Source organism: Amblyomma americanum, chromosome 1, assembly GCF_052857255.1.
Source record: "Amblyomma americanum isolate KBUSLIRL-KWMA chromosome 1, ASM5285725v1, whole genome shotgun sequence".
Classification (NCBI taxonomy): domain Eukaryota; kingdom Metazoa; phylum Arthropoda; class Arachnida; order Ixodida; family Ixodidae; genus Amblyomma; species Amblyomma americanum.
The window spans coordinates 486,282,166-486,300,225 of record NC_135497.1 but is presented as its reverse complement, the minus strand read 5'-3'; the positions used below and the strand labels follow the sequence as shown (position 1 = coordinate 486,300,225).

Below are 18,060 nucleotides of genomic sequence, written 5' to 3'. Positions count from 1 at the left end.
ATACTTACCTGGTGCGGGGACTTCGGTTATCAACGAGGCTGAGTCCACGGGTGGAGACCGGTGCATTGCACTACGGCCGGCTGAAGCTCTCCTTTTCTCCTAATTGAGGAAGCTGGAGCATTTGATTTTTGGTAGTGGGATGTGGGCGTGCGCGCCAACCCCATCCGTAATCGAATCAAAAGAGAGATAACATGACACCGCATGCATGCCACTGAAGCGCCTACCTTAGTCGAGAATAGGGAGCGCACGTAGTTGAACTCGAAGAGCAGGCTACCAATGAGCGTCAATGCGTCCTGCGCTTCCATAGCCCCCTGCACGTGCGCCAGTTATCTTCTACAGGAAACTTAGTTTCTTTTAGGGTGAAAGGCTTTTAGGCCTCATACTCTCGGCCTTGGATCTGTTCGGCGTCCGTCACGTCCTTCAGCGACTACGCTGCCTCCTGCCAACGCACATGTAGTCATCCTTGTCTAGGACACTGGTGTGTGTCTGCGGAAAGGCGTCGAATCAGACGAATGCTTCCTAAACGTTTTCCAGTGTCTCCAGCATTAGATATCCGTGGCTCAGTGGTTAGAGCGCTCGGCTACTGATCCGGAGTTGCCGGGTCCGAACCCTACCGCGGCGGCCACGTTTCGATGTAGGCGAAACGCTAAGGCGCCCGTGTGATGTGCGATCTCAATGGACATTAAATAATCCCCAGGTGGTCATACTTATTCTCGAGCCCTCCACTACGGCTCCTCTTTCTTCATTTATTCGTTCCCTTGCTCCTTTACCTCTTTCCTTACAGCGCGGTTCAGGTGCCTGCTGAGATATGAGACAGATACTCCGCCATTTGCTTTCCGCAAAAACCGAATTTCTATTTTCAATTTCAGTAGACGACCGTCTTAACCACCTAGGCACCACAGGGGTTCTCTAAGAAAATGAATATTGGTTTTAGAAGCTGGTTTTGAGGAAAGAAAATAGCGCAGTAACTGTCTCACATATATCGGTGGACACACGATACGCGCCCGGCAGCGGCGACTGCACGCGGCGGAACACCTATGACTCGGCTGAAGGTCAAATTCCGGCGTACGCGAAACACGCCGCAGCTACCCCCGTGATGCTTTCCCTTCAATATTCGTCTTGTTTTTAGGCGCTGTTTATTTAATTTGGTTGGTTATGCTCATATATCCTGGAATGGTTATAGCTATTCAATCAATTTATGTATAATTTTCTTTAAGGTTTTCTCTATTACAGAGACTCCAAAATGAGTAAGTGAGGCCATCCTTATTAAATAAAGACGATATGAGCCAATAGTACAGATGCCGATTTATAAATTGTGTCTGGCAAGCACATATTGTGTGTTTTTAAACATTCACTTGGAAATGACGTTGCACTCTTCCACGTTCCTTTCTACGATTTAGTCTGCGTTTTTGTAATGAAAGACAGCCTTCTTGGTACACTGTGCGGTCAGGAAATTGCATTCAGAGCCGTTGTTTATATGCCATCCTATTGACCACGCCCAGTTTTTATCCGCATTCGGGATAACGGCGCCACACAATCCTGGTTATGTTACAGATCAGTGTTTTTACACAAAAATTAATTATGCTCTCTCTTGAAGGAAGAGGTCACTGTTCTGAGATCTGGGGAGAATTTAGAGAAGCGGAGGGCTTGTTTGCTACTTCCGCCTCCTCAATGAGGCTCTCCTGTCTATGCCCAAACAGCTACAAGTTTGAGCTTTGAGAACATTGTTGGCAACGAAATAATTCAACTTGCTCTCTCGAGATAATTTTCACCTCTTTCTTGAGACTTGTTTCATGAGTTTTAAGAGAAATTGTAGATTGCGTTTTTTTTTATTTTTGAAAAAAAAAACAATTCATCAAAAATGGCACATTTGGTGCAATTCTTGCACGTCCCTATACTATAGGGAAATGAAAGTCGGTACACTCTTTTAGCACCTCCCTAATTATCTATAGTGCAATCTTCAAGTAGATGTGCTTTATAAAAATAAAGACCACAATTAAGGTCACAATGCCTGAATTTTCTGTCTTTAGGTTACGAGTTCCACGTAGAAAACAATTTTGACCGCGGCGGCAAGTGTACCGTCGAAGGCAATCTTCAAGGAGATGTGCTTTGCATGTTTAGAGGGCACACTACAATTGCATGTATACGCGGCATTATCCGCACACTCCACAAGCCTTGCAATGCCCCTATTTCCCGCAGCCCTTCGCCGTCAACATAGGGTGCCTGGCTCGTGTTGGCATAGCTGGCTGCCCAATTTTTCCTGGTACGACTGGCCGAGGACTTGCTGAGTGCTTAATTATATCACCGCTAAGTAAAGTGTTTCTCTCACTTGCCACAGTAGTCTAAATTTCCTTTTCTTGTTTCCTTTACAGGCTGTCTCAGGCCCTGAACTTCAGTTTTATGGCGCTGTGTCAAATTGGCCCAGTTCATTTCACGATAACCGCATCTTTTATAACAGCCAAGTGATAGTTAGCTACTAACAAAAACAGTAGCTGGCATCCTACTTTGAGTTCAAGGATACGCATGTTGGCCCTTCCTGATAACACCAATCAGATACCCTCAGACATGCGCAGAGAAAAAGCAAGAGAAACAATTTTGTAGCACCGGTGTGTAATATGCATGCGTTATTTTTCTTGCCCCCGGCAGATAAAACAGGAACCGCCTTAAGGCCCGGAACTGTGTAGAGCGAGCATTTGGAGTGTTGAAGAGGAGATTTTTATGCCTGCGAAAGAAGCTCGAAACGAAGACGGAACTGACAGCTGCCACATCCTAACAGCGTGCACAACACTACGTAACATTGAGTGTTCGCTTAGGGACTCAGTTCCAAATTTCGACAAGCCCGACCCCGAAGAAGTTGACGCAGGACCGTACCTCCCCTCCCCCCTGATACTCTCCTGGACACCCAGCAGAGAGCACGACTTATTCAGGGATGCTTCACAAACAACCAGACTGATTAGGGATATTGAATGCGCTACTATTGCAACTGAATATCAGCATGAACTGAGAATGCTACAGGAATGCTGAAATGATCTCAACAGTTCATGAAGGGTTGAAAGACAAGACCGTGGCACAATATTAGCTAAAATGACTTAATTAAATGCGGATTTTGCACAGAGAGCCTCGAGTTTCTCGCCAAGTACCGCTTGCTTAAGCTTCAGTGTTTTATTTTTCTTTTTCTCGCAACACACGCATCTTAGTTTTATGAACTGCATTTCTTTTGTGCCTCTCATTAGCGTATTGTCAATCTTTTACGCATGCTAGTTTGCAGTCATTTAAGCCTTCACTGGTGTTGTATGCACTTTTGTGTCCGCTCATCCTCTGTAGCCTGAAGCCGTGACTCAAATTCGGTCGACAGAGCTTGCTCCATGGCAGCAACCCGGCCACTTTGTCGGCTGGGGACCACTGGCTGGTTTCCTGTGTCGTCATTGTTTTTAGGCCTGGGGGTTGTCTTCCTCTTCGGCTGCTCGTGCTTGGCGAGGTGTAGAGCACATCATGCTCCGTCTGGTTACCGTTAGCTTGGCTGTCTTGTGTGTATTCTGCAAGAAATTGTGATAAAGCATTTCAATATGTTCTTTATCAAACAAAGCTAATAAATGTCATTGAACAAAAGCAGACCTCCATCCTTCGTGTATTAAGCACAAAAACTGACAGCACACCACTGTACACGGCACGTATTTGCTGTTGTTTCCTGATGTACAGCATCAGACAGAAAATAGTGCACAAAAAACATAACTGCCTTTTAAGACACAAACTTCTTCAGCAGTGTTGCCGTGAGAGCTTGAATTCTGTGACTTTCAAATGGGCTGAGGAACCTAAACATCGAGATGCACATTCCAGAACAGCTGCCTGCATTTCAGGACAAAATAGCAAAAAGGCATTTGAAGTATCCGCAAGTTGTGGAAAGCAGAAAAACGATTTTGATTTAGCGTAAATACGATGTACTGTAGTGCATAGTATGACTCGCAACACGCATAAGGTGGTACGAGCACACGCCACGAATCGATGCGCGTCGGGTTCCTGTATATACCTGCTGAGAAGCGTGCCCGCGTGCCATGTTCTGTGCAGCACAGCGTTTCATTTTCTGTCAAACGCAAACCAGAAGGTGGCCGCCAGAGCGTACAGTGTTAAGCTTGTCGCAATCTCTTCAGCTTTTGCGTTCTTTACACAGGTTGCACTACTAAAAAGCAAAACACGTGGTACGGTGATAGCAGCATTGAAAAATTGCACCAAACGTTCCTTTGCTTGCAAAATGTTCAAGTATTTTGGCGTCGACTTCAAGCAGCGAGGTCGGCGCTGGCCACTGCAACACTGCCAGAATGAATGTTCAACTTACCATCGCCAATTTTGTCGCGCCGTCTATCTTCGCAGATCACGCCGTCAGTGAGTCTGCTGACTCGCTCGCGGCTGCAGCCCGTCGCTGCCAAACGGGTTGCGCAGCCTCACCGCGATATGCGGTAGTAAAGCTTCTAGTTCTGCGAGCTTCGGGTACAAAGCGGTGGAAATCCACCTGTATTATGCCAGACTTAAAAATTTTTTACTGGTCACCAAAAGAAAAAACAGAAACGTACCCGTCGCCATCACTTCTCGCGTTTGCCTGCCTTCTTTTTTAAAGCATTTGTTTCAAACTCTCCCACAACTTCTTCGGCTGTTTGACTTCTCGTGGACGAACGCTGGGCAATACTCTCGCAGACCGCGCATAAGCGCTCTTACGCTCTCGATTCCGCGTTTAGCGAAACGGCTTCATTCTTTTTGCATGCCACTACATTTTTTATTTACTTATAGCTCGTTAAGGACTTCTTCTCCATTTCGATGAAATGCTTCGCCGAGCATGGCAGCACGACTTCCGACAGCTTCGGACAGAAAATAAAAAAACGCGGGCACAGCAAGTACTTGATGCCAGAGGAGCTTGTTTCTACGCCTAATGCAATATTTTCAATGCTTTCAACGAATACGTGAACAATAAAATTCGTATTATGTCCAGATATATCACTACAATTGCAGGTTCATAAACACAGTTATTTTCGTGAAATATTGACATATTCATATTTATTGCATATAATCTCGACAGCAGAAGGGTCGTGCCACATGGGTGCTCCCCAGGCGATGCGCTCTTTTCGTGAGAGAGTGTCAATGGAGCTTTCAGAATTCAGGGTGGCCCTTGTAGAGCGCCTCACGTTTAGGGAGCATGAACGCCTCCTTTGGTAGCGTAAGGAAATGGTCTTAAGTAGGGAGCATTTAGGCGTCACTCTGTAAATGTCATGTCATCTCTCTTTCGATTCGATTACGGCAGGAGTTGGCGCGCACGCCGACACCCCACTACCAAGAATTAAGTGTTACACCTTCCTCAATTAGGACAAGAGGCGGGTTTAAGCAGGCCGTACTGCAATGCACTGGCCTCCACCAGTGGACTCGGCTGCGTTGATCACCGAAGTCCCAGCACCAGGTAAGTATGATTGGGACTGACTGACCTGTTTCTGAGAGCAAGAAGGAAAAGGAAAGAGCGCGGGTAAAGGATAGGAGAGCAAAGAGTGAAAGAAAAGACGCGCCGCGCTAACATGCCTCGGGCCGATCCCGGAGGCAGTACAATACCGTGCCGATCCGTGCAGGGTGCTTCAAGCCAAGCACTCCGCCATATTCCAAAAATATGTTTAATATCTGAGGTCCGAGGACCCGCTGCAGATAATAAATCAGGTCTCAGACTGACTGACTGACTAATGTTGCTGAGAGGAAGAAGGAAAAGGAAAGTGCACAGGGTCTGCCTACTGGCTGAAGCCGAGCCACACTCGCTGCCGCGTGCAGAAAATAAGAGGGGGCAAAGGATAGGAGAGTAAAGACTGAAAGAAAAGACGCGCCGCGCTAATTCGCCCCGGGCCGATCCCGGAGGCAGTGCAATACCGGGCCGACCCGTGGCAGAGAGCTTCAAGCCAAGCACACCGCCATTATCCAAAAATAAGCTTAATACCCTAGGTCCGTGGACCCGCTGTAGATATTAAATCAGGTATCAGATATCATTGTATCATATACCCGATACCATCACGTACCTGATACCTGACACCAGATACCTGATACCTAATAATATCAGGTATCAGATATCATGGTATCAGATATCTGATACCAGGTATCAGGTATCCGTGCTGGGGGTTCGGTGTAAAGCACCCACCATCGCTTCCCTGGTGCGAACAGCTGCCTGGTGAAAAATATCTTGCAAACACCTCACGCGGTGTTGCACAAATAGGACGTATGCAGGGCCTAATTTTTTATTAAAGACAGGTCTGTATATCGCAGCTCGAAACACAAAAGGCAGTGAATTGATGCTCTGATTTAACTCATTCAAAATTACACTCAGGGATTGCGTTTGATCAAGCACCATGCACTCTAGTGATCCAGTTACTTCGATCTGCCGATCGCACCACGTCCGTGCAGAGCCCATCGCGCCTTTTTAGGAGGATGGAGCACACTATATCATTTGATCCTCTGAAATACGGCTCAGCCAGGGTCTTTGTCTCGCAGTCTTTAGAACTGGCGTATTTGTAAATCTTGACTTTAGTAAAATAAGGACAGGGTTGCACCATTTACATCGATAGAGAAACGATGGGCTCATGATTTTAAATGCTTTCCACATCTCTAACGCGCCCCGTGCCATTACTGGGGAAATAAAATTTAACCCGTACAGATGGGCTTAAATACATAAAATCGCTTCACGCATTGCATGCAGTGTACTTTGTTGTAAATATATATGCCTTGTATTGTTATCTCTCATAAGTGCAAGCCTACATGTGCACTGAATGTAATGTGTAGTTTGTCTCTACTGCCATTTTATCTGCTATGCAAATATGTCTTCTTCTGTGAATGTCGGACTCCTATTTATTATCTAGGTGACGACCGACGAAAGCTCTCCGCTAAACGATCGCCTTGCTTTTCGTATCTTTACATTAGGGTTCTGCCGGAGTCTGTCGCGTTAAATTGAGGATATCGCTTATGCCTAAGCGGAAGACCTGCCACCACACGTCCTGTTAGTGTCTGGTACATGTGTGACACTTTGCACGCTGCTTCTGTGAAGAGGCCGGACGGCGAGCAACTATTAGGAGAATTTCATGTCATACCGTACACAAAGTTGTACACTAGGTAGATATAGGTAACATCTTTCCAGAGTTGGTTAAAATACAGACACAGGTTGTTGAGGTAAAGAACATCTTGCACAGGTTGAGCAGACCGGGGCAGGGAAATGAGGGGACTTGTTATGATGTAAGAAGGATGCAAACAGCCATTAAAACAATAAAAAGCATAAGGGGATGTTTATTTATAATTTACGGTATCAATATTTGAATTAAGCAGCGATAAAAACTTTCATCTGAAAGATAACTGATTAGAAGGTAGAATCAAAGACAACAATATGCTGCCTGTGGAATCAGAACCCACGACTTCCGCATATGAAATCCCTCATTACGGGACCCTTGTCTGCTCAACAGCTTTACAAGGACGTCGCTTTTGATGGAATTTGGGTTTCTCAACGTGCTCGACAACTCTTCAAAACAAATTTGCTGTCTAAAGTCAATATTTATTATCTAGCAAATTAAACTCAATAAAACTATTAATTGCGAAACACAAATTTGCCTGCGGTGCGCAAGATGGCTCTCACTAATATGCAACTTGCTTCAGTCACCTGTATCTAATACTATATTTTTTAATCTTTGGCTCATGTTAGCTTGGACACCTGGTATAAGAAGCCTTCCTTTCTCCTCATAACTCGCGAAAATAGTTACAACACCAAAGCAAGATCGGTATTCTGGCCAGAGCTGTGCCTGGGTATGCTTGTGTACATGCATAAGCCTGTGTACTTTTCATTCTATCTTTGCGAAGAAGAATGAGGGGTGTCATTGCGCTACTTAAGGGACAGCTGGGGCCAAGCTTGAGTGGAACAGCCCAGCTGATTCTGCCGGCTACAGCGCTAAATATAGGACATATTCCCTTGTGGAAACATACATCAAGGGGGTGATTGATTTGCAGGTTGTCCAGGTCATGCAGCACTATTCATTGCTCATGTTCAAAGCCCACCCATCTCTGTTTTTCTATTATATTTTTATTCCGCTTCCTACGGCAGTCAAACGAAGTGTGCTGCAGGGCCTGAAAATAGCTCCTTGGTGACAGCAATGTTCACTTGCTCGAACTCTTCACTGACCGGCACACCCAAGTGCGCTCCTACATGAGGAATGAGCAGCCAGATGTCACGCACCTTGTTGATGCTTGGCATGTTGGCAAACGTAAACACGCAGTAAGATGCAATGGGCTGAAACTGGGTAGAAAGTAATCTCTAACAATTATGCTACATCACCACTCTCAAGTTGTGAGAATAGCTCCGTTATTTTTCTGAAAAAGCGATTACAGTCAAATATGGCATTTGAATCAAAGGGCTTTCATAGGTTAAGGATGTTTATCAGAGCCCCCGAGGTATCAAGAAGAGCTTCACCATCACTGCGTTGCACAGAAACCCAAATAGCACAGCAGCCAACCTAGGCTTTCATGTTCCAAATAAATAACGCAAATGAACTTACCAAGCATTTTCAAACATTGGAGCAGCTTATTTTCCAGGTATTGTGCCAAGGATATAGCCTGATTGACTAACTCGTCAAGCAGGTTTGTATCTCACGAACAGAACTTGTTTAAGAAGGTAGAGTAAGAATAGAAACATGGAATAATGGACACAGCCCTTCTATCCTCTTTTCCTACTGGACAGTATATTGAAACATTTGCTGCTCGAGAAAATTTCAGGCATAAATAAAAACAAAGCAGTCTCTTAAACGAGCAAAAAAATGTTTTTTTTTATGTTTCAACCAGTGCAATTAACCAAAACAAAATAGTGTTTGCATTAGGTGTCGTTCTGAGCATAATTAAGCAGATAGTTTGCATAAGCAAGCTCTCAAAATTAATCAACATGAAAACCTTCACGATTTCTTATTTCGTCGCATGATGTTAAAAATGCGGCCCATAGGCATGAAGTTGATGTTGTTTTTTCGGCACCAAAAAAGATAAATAAATTTCGTTCAATTGTAAAAAATAAGGCTAGCAAGCCTAATAAATCTGTAGGGTCTTGTCACATTAAGCATGATAAAAAAATTTTGCCGGGATCTGAGGGCGTAGTGCATAAACTACTTCTGTCCTGTGGTCAAATTTACATAGGTCAAATGGGACGTTGTATTAACGTGCTACTCAGAGAACATCTTAAATCATTAAATTCCACCCGCTCCACTAATTTAGTTGATCATTGCCGAGAGTGTCAGTACTGTTTTCCTTTTTTATACCATAGTGACATATTGCATAAACACCCCGACCAGTTGACCAGGGAAATCTTAGAGTCCTACGAAATGAGACAAAAACAAAGATTGTGCGTTAGCAAACAATCCCTGCTCCTGCGTGACAGTGACGCTGCTTATCTCGACCCGAAATAGTAGCGCGTGCCTTGTGGTTTTGTTGTTCGGTTGTTGCCTGTTCCCTTATATTTGCTTGTTTCATGTCATTAAACCTTAGTTGAGAGTCGTCGCTTGTTGCAGTGTTTTCTTCTCTTTTGTCCTTCTTTTCGCTCTGTTATTTTTGAAAATGTATCACAAACTCGCCCGCCTAGCTATCCTGCGATAAAAGTTCCTTGCCGCCTCGAAGTGCAAGGGCTGCGCTGTCATTGCACTGGGTCTCAGGCTCAGGGGATGGTGCCCTCACCTTTGGCATCTGGAAGTCCATTCTAAATCATGTGCAGAACATACACAGTGGACAGAGCGAGGTTTATGATGACTGCCAGCAAGGTGACCTATTGCCTAGGAAAGGGACTTATCCAGGTACTTGTGCTACATCAAAACGCAATAATTGAAGGTGTATTTAGAACTGCTTTTCAGTATAAAAAGCAGTATTTGCACTGCTATGATACCCTCTCTATGTTTTATGTGTGCCATCCGTTAGAGGAGGCCCCCTCTCCTCAAAGTTTTTATTCATGGTTTTGATATGTGTACAGAGTATAACAAAATGAGCGTGATAGAAACTTGGTAAAAATAATGGGGGTTGGTACATTAATATTGTTAATCCAATTATTCAGCCTTATAAAGTTGTGTAATCTTCATATACTGCTATATAATATTGCGTGTTAAGGTCAGGTACCCCATTTGGTCAAAATTAAACCACAGCCCTCCGCTATGGCATCACTCGTGGGAAATATGCCGCTTCAGGACGTTAGACCTCACTATATACAATGTTCTACCTCCAGGCACCGACGCCTGTAGCAGAAGAGTGGCGAATCGGGCTAGTTGGTGTACGTTTGTAATTTTTAGCAAGCGCTGAAAGAACACGGACAAAGAGGGAAAAGGCATGGACGAGCGCTACTTCCAACTGTTTATTTCCTGAAACCGCAAGTGCTTTATACAATGATGAAAGGGTACTATGACACGGCAGAATACTGTACGTGCGCGATAAAAAGAGCTGCTGCCTAGAACGACAGAAACCAAGATTACGTTCATACACTAAAACGGTTTTTATTTTGTTTAAATATTGGCACGAGTGTTGTGCACAATTTCAAACATCATGTTAAATTGTTTTCGCTCAAAGTGCTTTGTTCGTTTTTCTTCGTTAGTTTATTATTTGTTTATTCGGAGTGCATCGCTACCAACTTTGTTATGGGGTCAGGGGACCCAGCCAGGTACAAGTTTTGTACCTTTTGTCCCCGGCCCTTAGTTTTCTGTACTGAGAACTAAAATGTTAATAAACTCAAACTCAAACCCAAACTGAGGAATGCGAGTTCTTTTTTTTTTTGACAACGAAATGGAAGGAGCCCTAACACATGTGCTTCCCAACGATGCTATTTTTTGTGCTTCGATAATCTCTCGGGTAAGTTGATCACGACTATGTCCGATAATATACACAAGTTTAACAATAGAGCAGAGTTACGGCACTTACTGCAGTGAATGGCTAGGTTGCTTCCGGACGAATTCCTAACATTATTGTTGTCCTGGCTTAGCCGGTTGTTGAGACAACAACCTGTTTGAACCACATAATCTTTGCCACAAGATAGAGGGATGCAGTAAACGACAAAATCAATACAGTTCACGTACGCAGTTTGGTGTTTGATACCTCATGTTTGGTTTGACCGAGGGGTAGGGCTTTGTCGGTTCGCAAAGCTTGTTGAGATTGTGAGGGGCCGTAAACACAACTTTCACATCTGCTCTCTGCGCGATCTTTTTCAATTGGTGGGAAAGACTGTGCACCTAACGGAGTATCGTAACCTTTTTCATATCATTAGACTCCTGTGCGATATCTTTGCGAGCATTAAGGTTCCTAAGGTTGCGTTCTGCTACCGATACCTGAAGAGGTAGAGGGTAGCCAGCGGCGGATAACCGGTTTACTTGTTTCTGGAATCTGCGGAGCATGACGTGGTGGCAAGATTTTGTCAAGGCTTTTCTAAAACAAAGCGCAATGACGCCACGCTTTACCAGTTTTGAGTGGGCAAAGCGAAAAGCTAAGAGGGGCTTGTTACCGCGATGTTCGTAGCTCCAGCAAACTTGGTTGTCGGTGAGTGAAAAGTTAATATCTTGAAACCATATTTCCGCGTCAGATGGTAGTTCATGGGTTAGGTTTAGAGGGCTGAGATTCTTCTGGAAGGTTGCTAAATTCTTGCTAGCTTCGTGCTGTAGGAAGTTCCGGTCACAGTGAATAAACACAAGAAAATAATCAGCAAATCTAAAAACCTTAAAAACTTTTTAACATTCAAGGTGGCTCTTGAGAGGTCTGTCATGGCAACTTAAAACCAGATCACTGAGCACTGGTGCTATACAGGAGCAAATGCATACACCTTTTTTTTTGTAGGAACGGTTCTTCATTCCACGATATCAAGGTATTTTTCAGATAAAACTGCAAAAGTTCCAGAAAGCCGCCGCATGAAACTCTGGTATCATTTTGAAAGGAGACACCACCGAAGCGATCGATTCTGTCCTGAACATTACCTAACAGAATGGCATGCGGAAGTGAGTAGTATAAGTCTTTGGAGCACTGCAGCATCTTGATCTGCGCCCACTTACGGAAACGAAGATTCTCTACCACTGGCCGCGGCGATCGTTGGCGGTGAAGGCCTCCAAGGCACTGCTTCGCTTTTTGAGGGCTTCTGGCCTGCACGATACGCTGTGACTTTGCATAGTGACTTTAATTTCCTGTAACTGTCTTTTCTCCTTCATCTTTTTCTCCCCTCAGCACTTTCTCCCGTGCAGTGTAGAAAACCGGCTATTCTTCTGCTTAACCTCCCTGCCTTTCCTCCTCCTCTTCCTTCTCCTCTTACAATCCGAACGACCCTCTGGCAGCCTCAGTGTTACAGAGCCCACACTCCCATCCTTTGCAGCTGAGTGCTATTTTCTAGCTCCGCCTTTGGAGGCAGGAAATGGCTGAAGAGAGTGAGCAGGATTTCAAGGTCGTGGCAGCACGTGGAGGGTTATGGACCTTAGGAAGATAAACACTCATGTGCAGTGGGGGCGTGCGGGGACCCAGGGGCATGTCCCGAATTTCTTCACCATAATGAAGTTTTTCACTCTCTCAATATTGTCTTACTAATTTGGTATGACCTGCCAGTTCTAGGTATCTAACACAGCCGCTCGATCTCGTACGGGTGATCGAGCGACTATGGTAACCCAGAAGATGTGGGGGGGGGGGGGGTACCGGAAGCTGACGCAGGGAGGGGCACCCGAAGCTGACACGGGGAGGGGAACTTCATATAGTCGGACTTAGCATTCGAGAACGAAGCGACATTTCCAAAAAGGAGATCCCGCAGGCAAACTCGACACATTTCATGACGCCGACTAGTGTCAATTGGTTATTGTTTTGGGGGAAAGGAAATGGCGCAGTATCTGTCTCATATAACGTTGGACACCTGAACCGCGCCGTAAGGGAAGGGATAAAGGAGGGAGTGAAAGAAGAAATGAAGCAGGAGGTGCCATAGTGGAGGACACCGGAATAATTTCGACCGCCTGGGGATCTTTAACGTGCACTGACATCGCACAGCATATGGGCGCCTTAGCGTTTTGCCTCCATAAAAACGCATCCGCCGCGGTCGGGTTCGACTAGTGTCACTGGATAAGTTTTCAGAGTGACCGCGATCCTCATCTCCTCGCAGCAGGATTTGGAAGCTTCATGGCTGGCCCAGACTGACGTTCCCTGCGTATCCGCCTATGAAATGTCATTATTATGAATTAAAAGTTCAACTTCTACGTATGTGGCGCAGCTAGCCTGGGAGAATACGTGAACGGGCACTCCAAACATTACTGGTGGTTTTGCTCTCGTTGACCCTGGTTGAAAGCGAAAAGCTGCATCTCCCTTGCTACGCTTGTGGTCGAGCGACTGGCGGTTTCCATAGATAGCCATACTGACACACACACACACACACACACACACACACACACACACACACACACACACACACACACACACACACACACACACACACACACACACACACACACACACACACACACACACACACACACACACACACACACACACACACACACACACACACACACACACACACACACACACACACACACACACACACACACACACACACACACACACACACACACACACACACACACACACACACACACACACACACACACACACACACACACACACACACACACACACACACACACACACACACACACACACACACACACACACACACACACACACACACACACACACACACACACACACACACACACACACACACACACACACACACACACACACACACACACACACACACACACACACACACACACACACACACACACACACACACACACACACACACACACACACACACACACACACACACACACACACACACACACACACACACACACACACACACACACACACACACACACACACACACACACACACACACACACACACACACACACACACACACACACACACACACACACACACACACACACACACACACACACACACACACACACACACACACACACACACACACACACACACACACACACACACACACACACACACACACACACACACACACACACACACACACACACACACACACACACACACACACACACACACACACACACACACACACACACACACACACACACACACACACACACACACACACACACACACACACACACACACACACACACACACACACACACACACACACACACACACACACACACACACACACACACACACACACACACACACACACACACACACACACACACACACACACACACACACACACACACACACACACACACACACACACACACACACACACACACACACACACACACACACACACACACACACAGTAGTAGGGAATATCTGATTTATTATCTGCTACGGGTCCTATTTGGACCCAAGATATTAAACTTTTTTTTGGAATGTGGCGGAGTGCTTGAAGCACGTGGCAGCGATTGTGGCTCAGCTGGAGCCAGAGGGCAGGCCCGTGCACTTTGATTTTCATTCTTCCTGTCAGCAACAGCAGCAGCACAATAGTACCCATTTTTTTATTTGTTAAACATCTGGCTTTCTTCGAAACGACTTTAAAAGCGCTCACGCAAGACAGTAAATATTTTATATAGCTTCGGTGATATCTACAAATGTATTATTGCCCGTTGTGTGCGTAGATATGGAACCAAATCCGGTTCAAAACGACGCAGAAACCCTGCAGATAATTTCAGAAAGCCAAATTGAAAATGAATTTGGTGAGCGTGTTCCGGGTCTCCACCGAGATATGTGAGACAGGTGTAATTTCCTACCCTTAAAACTAACTATAATTCAGTTTCCTTCCAATACGGTGCGATTCGGCTGCCCACCGAGATATGTGAGACAGTCGTAATTTCCTTTCCTTAAAAATAAGTTTATTTCACTTTGCTTCTCCTAGGGGCGCAGTTCGAGTTTCCACCAATATATGTGAGACAGGCGTAATTTCCTTTACTTAAATTGAGCAACAGGGAAGGTGTTGGTGGTGGAATCCTTTATTGCCAACAGTGATGGAAATGGTGGGGCCGAAACCCCCTACATGGCAATTGGATGCTCCCTCACTGTGAGGAGGCACCCCTACAAAGCGAAGGATAGCCCTTGGAAAACAATCCTTCTCAGAGCGCTGGAGATCAGCCGGCGCTGGTCCTCAGGAGAGCTTGCGGTCATAAGAGTCTCCCAGTAAGACTCCTCCACGGTCGGTGATGGTGGACGAGGGAAGGTGGGGCATGTGAGCAGGGTGTGTAAAAAGTCTCCTGGTTGGCCGCAAATTCAACGGCAAGGCGCCTCGCCGAACGGGCGATGGGATTCTGTGGACTCCTTGGCAACGCAAGGGACTTATAGAAGTGAGGCCTCCATTGCCGCCCTTCGGTAACTTACTACTGATTGCTCCAGTGTTATTTCTGATTTTTCCTTTAGATCACAGTAAGAGGGCCACGCACTCGCACGCAGCCCCCACTACTAAAAAATTCAATGCTCCACCTGCTTCGATTGAAGCAGTGGCAGTGGTCAGCGCGGACGCAGTGCAATGTCTGCGCCTCGCCCTGGAGGGTCCTCCATCCTGACAAGGGACGCATCAGCATCAGGTATGCCAGAAACCTGCAAGGCCTGGCGAAGCCATTCTCTGTGACTGCATATAGTTGGCAGCGAGTATTGTGTTATGAGTTAATTATAAATCCAACAACAATGATGTAAACCACTAATTTTAAGCATTTTAGCTTTTAGTAGTTGTTTCGCGTGAGACCATTAGTTATTGTGCTCCTTACTTGCCTTAATTGAGAACTAAGTTGTTTAATCTTCCCTGAAACGCTTCAATACATTTACGTTCTTCCTTTCTTCTCCCTGTCCCTCCTTTACCCCGCCCCTTACGGCGCGGTTCGGCTGTCAGTCTAGATGTGAGACAGATTCTGCGCCATTTCGTTCCCCAAAAGCCAATATTCAATGGCTGCGCTTTTATGGACGCAAAACGCTAAGGCGCCCGAGTGCTGTGCGATGTCAGTGCATGTTAAAGATCCCCAGGTGGTCGAAATTATTCCGGAGCCCTCCACTACGGCACGCCTTTCTTAGTTTCTTCTTTCACTCCCTCCTTTATCCCTTCCCTTACGGCGCGGTTGAGGTGTCCAACGATATATGAGACAGGTATTGGGCCATTTCCTTTACTCAAAAACCAATTATTATTATTACAATTTTGTTTGTGCGCAACTTTTTACCTTTTTCTCTTCGGCGGCTGCGTTTTGATGGAGGCGAAACGCTAAGTAGTCCGTATGCTCTGCGATGTCAGTGCATTTTAAAGATCCCCATGTGGTCGAAACTATTCCGGAGCTCTCTATTACGGCACCTCTTCCTGTCGTCTCTCAGTCCCTCCTTTACAACTCCCCTTACGGCGCGTTTCAGGTGTCCGCCGGTATGTGAGACAGATACTGCGCCATTTCCTTTACCCGAAAGCAAATATTCAATTTCGTTCGTGCGGCTCTTTTTCCTTTTAACGCGAGAGCGTTAAGGAACTCGTGTCGCAGAAAAGCCGGTGTCGTCGGTGTCGGCTGTGAGCGAAAAATCCCTCCTCCTACTTTTCGCAAAATACGCAACTGCCACAAGAGACGCCGCGCAACCGCGGCGCCTCCCGCTCGTCCCTTTCGGGCGCAGTTGGGCCGTGCGGGCAAGCAGGATCACGCGGTGAGCGGCGAGCAACGCAGCGCACAACAAAAGCGCGTTCCCCACGAAGCTTACGGCTTGCTGCCCGTTCGTTAGACGCGGAAGCTATGCTGGCGTTCCTGGCATCGAGTTTGTGGAGAACGATGTGCCGACGAACTACGACTGCAACTTGACTCCCGCGCGTTTCGGCAAGGCAGCGCTTCTGCGTGGTTTGCCAATCCCCGCGTCCGGTAACCGTACGTAGCAGAGCGATTTGTCTAACGGCCAAGGCTTCGTGGCAAGCAAGGCTTGGTAGGGCTGCAACTGCAACACGCTGTTGCGTTCCGTTCTTAAAGGCGAAGCTTAAGCATCCACCTTTTTTTTCTTCAGCGGCTGCGTTTCTAAGGAGGCAATACGCTAAGGCGCCGTGTTCGGTGGTGGTGGTGGTGAAAAGCCTTTATTGAATGAAAGAGGTAAGGCTCTTTAAAGAGCCCCGCAATGGGTGGAACCCTTATTCCGGGACCCCATTGGTCGAAGGCGCCAGCTTAGCCCTCTTGACCAAAGCCTCTTGGGCCTGAAGGTCCGAACAGCCAAGCAGGGCCGCCTCCCTTTCCTCTCTGGTAGGGTTGGGGGGGAGAGAGCTGAGTAGCGCTGGCAAGCCCAAACCATGCGGTAGGTGTCAGCCACCTCCCCACAGTGTTTGCACCTGCCACTGAACGCGGGATCGATGTGTTTTAGTACTGCCGGGCACAGCATTGTGTTCGTGAATAATCAGAGTAGAACGCGTCCGTTTGCTTTCTCCAGTCCCTTTGCAGGGGCCGGGTAGAGGCGATGCCTATCCTTATAATAGGATGTGATTGCTTTGAAGGAGAGTAAGCAGCTACCTTCAGGTTCCAGGTGCTAAGGAGCCAATGGGAACGCCCGGTGAATGAGTGCTGGGGCCGCCGCGTCTGCAACTTCTTTTCCTGCTAGGCCATGACGGCCCGGAGTCCAAACTAGGCAGCGGGGAGTAGGATCGGTATCCCGGCTGCAGTTCCTTAGTATTCTTTCAGCTAGTGGAGTTATCCAGCCAGTCTCATAAATGCGACCTGCCGAACGCGAGTCTATTATTTTGTGTTTGGGTTTGAATCAGAAGCAGCTAGGGTGATGGCAACCTCATCAGCGTGCGTTGTGCCTGGGGCTCGAAAGGAGAGCCCATCCACCTGTATTTCTTGGTATATGACCGCGGCCGTGTACCACACCCATTGGATCGGCCCAGCTACATCTACGTAAAAGACACCATGTTTGTTGCCATAGTGGTGCGCTAAGGCTTCCGCCCTAGCCTGACGACGACCACAATGATCCTCCTTGTCCATTTAGTGGGGAGGGGTCGAACTCTGACGA

The 18,060-nt window shown here is 46.6% G+C and overlaps 3 non-coding genes across 3 annotated transcripts; 1 reads left to right on the top strand and 2 right to left on the bottom strand.

The window, feature by feature from the left end:
* LOC144116566 (U1 spliceosomal RNA) lies at positions 1-164 on the top strand. Its single transcript, XR_013311897.1, has one exon. It is a non-coding gene; the product is annotated as a U1 spliceosomal RNA (small nuclear RNA).
* A 5,123-nt stretch (positions 165-5,287) lies between these two features.
* Positions 5,288-5,451, bottom strand: LOC144116580 (U1 spliceosomal RNA). The gene has a single exon (XR_013311908.1). It is a non-coding gene; the product is annotated as a U1 spliceosomal RNA (small nuclear RNA).
* Positions 5,452-15,474: 10,023 nt separating this feature from the next.
* LOC144116607 (U1 spliceosomal RNA) lies at positions 15,475-15,640 on the bottom strand. The gene has a single exon (XR_013311933.1). It is a non-coding gene; the product is annotated as a U1 spliceosomal RNA (small nuclear RNA).
* Positions 15,641-18,060: the final 2,420 nt, after the last annotated feature.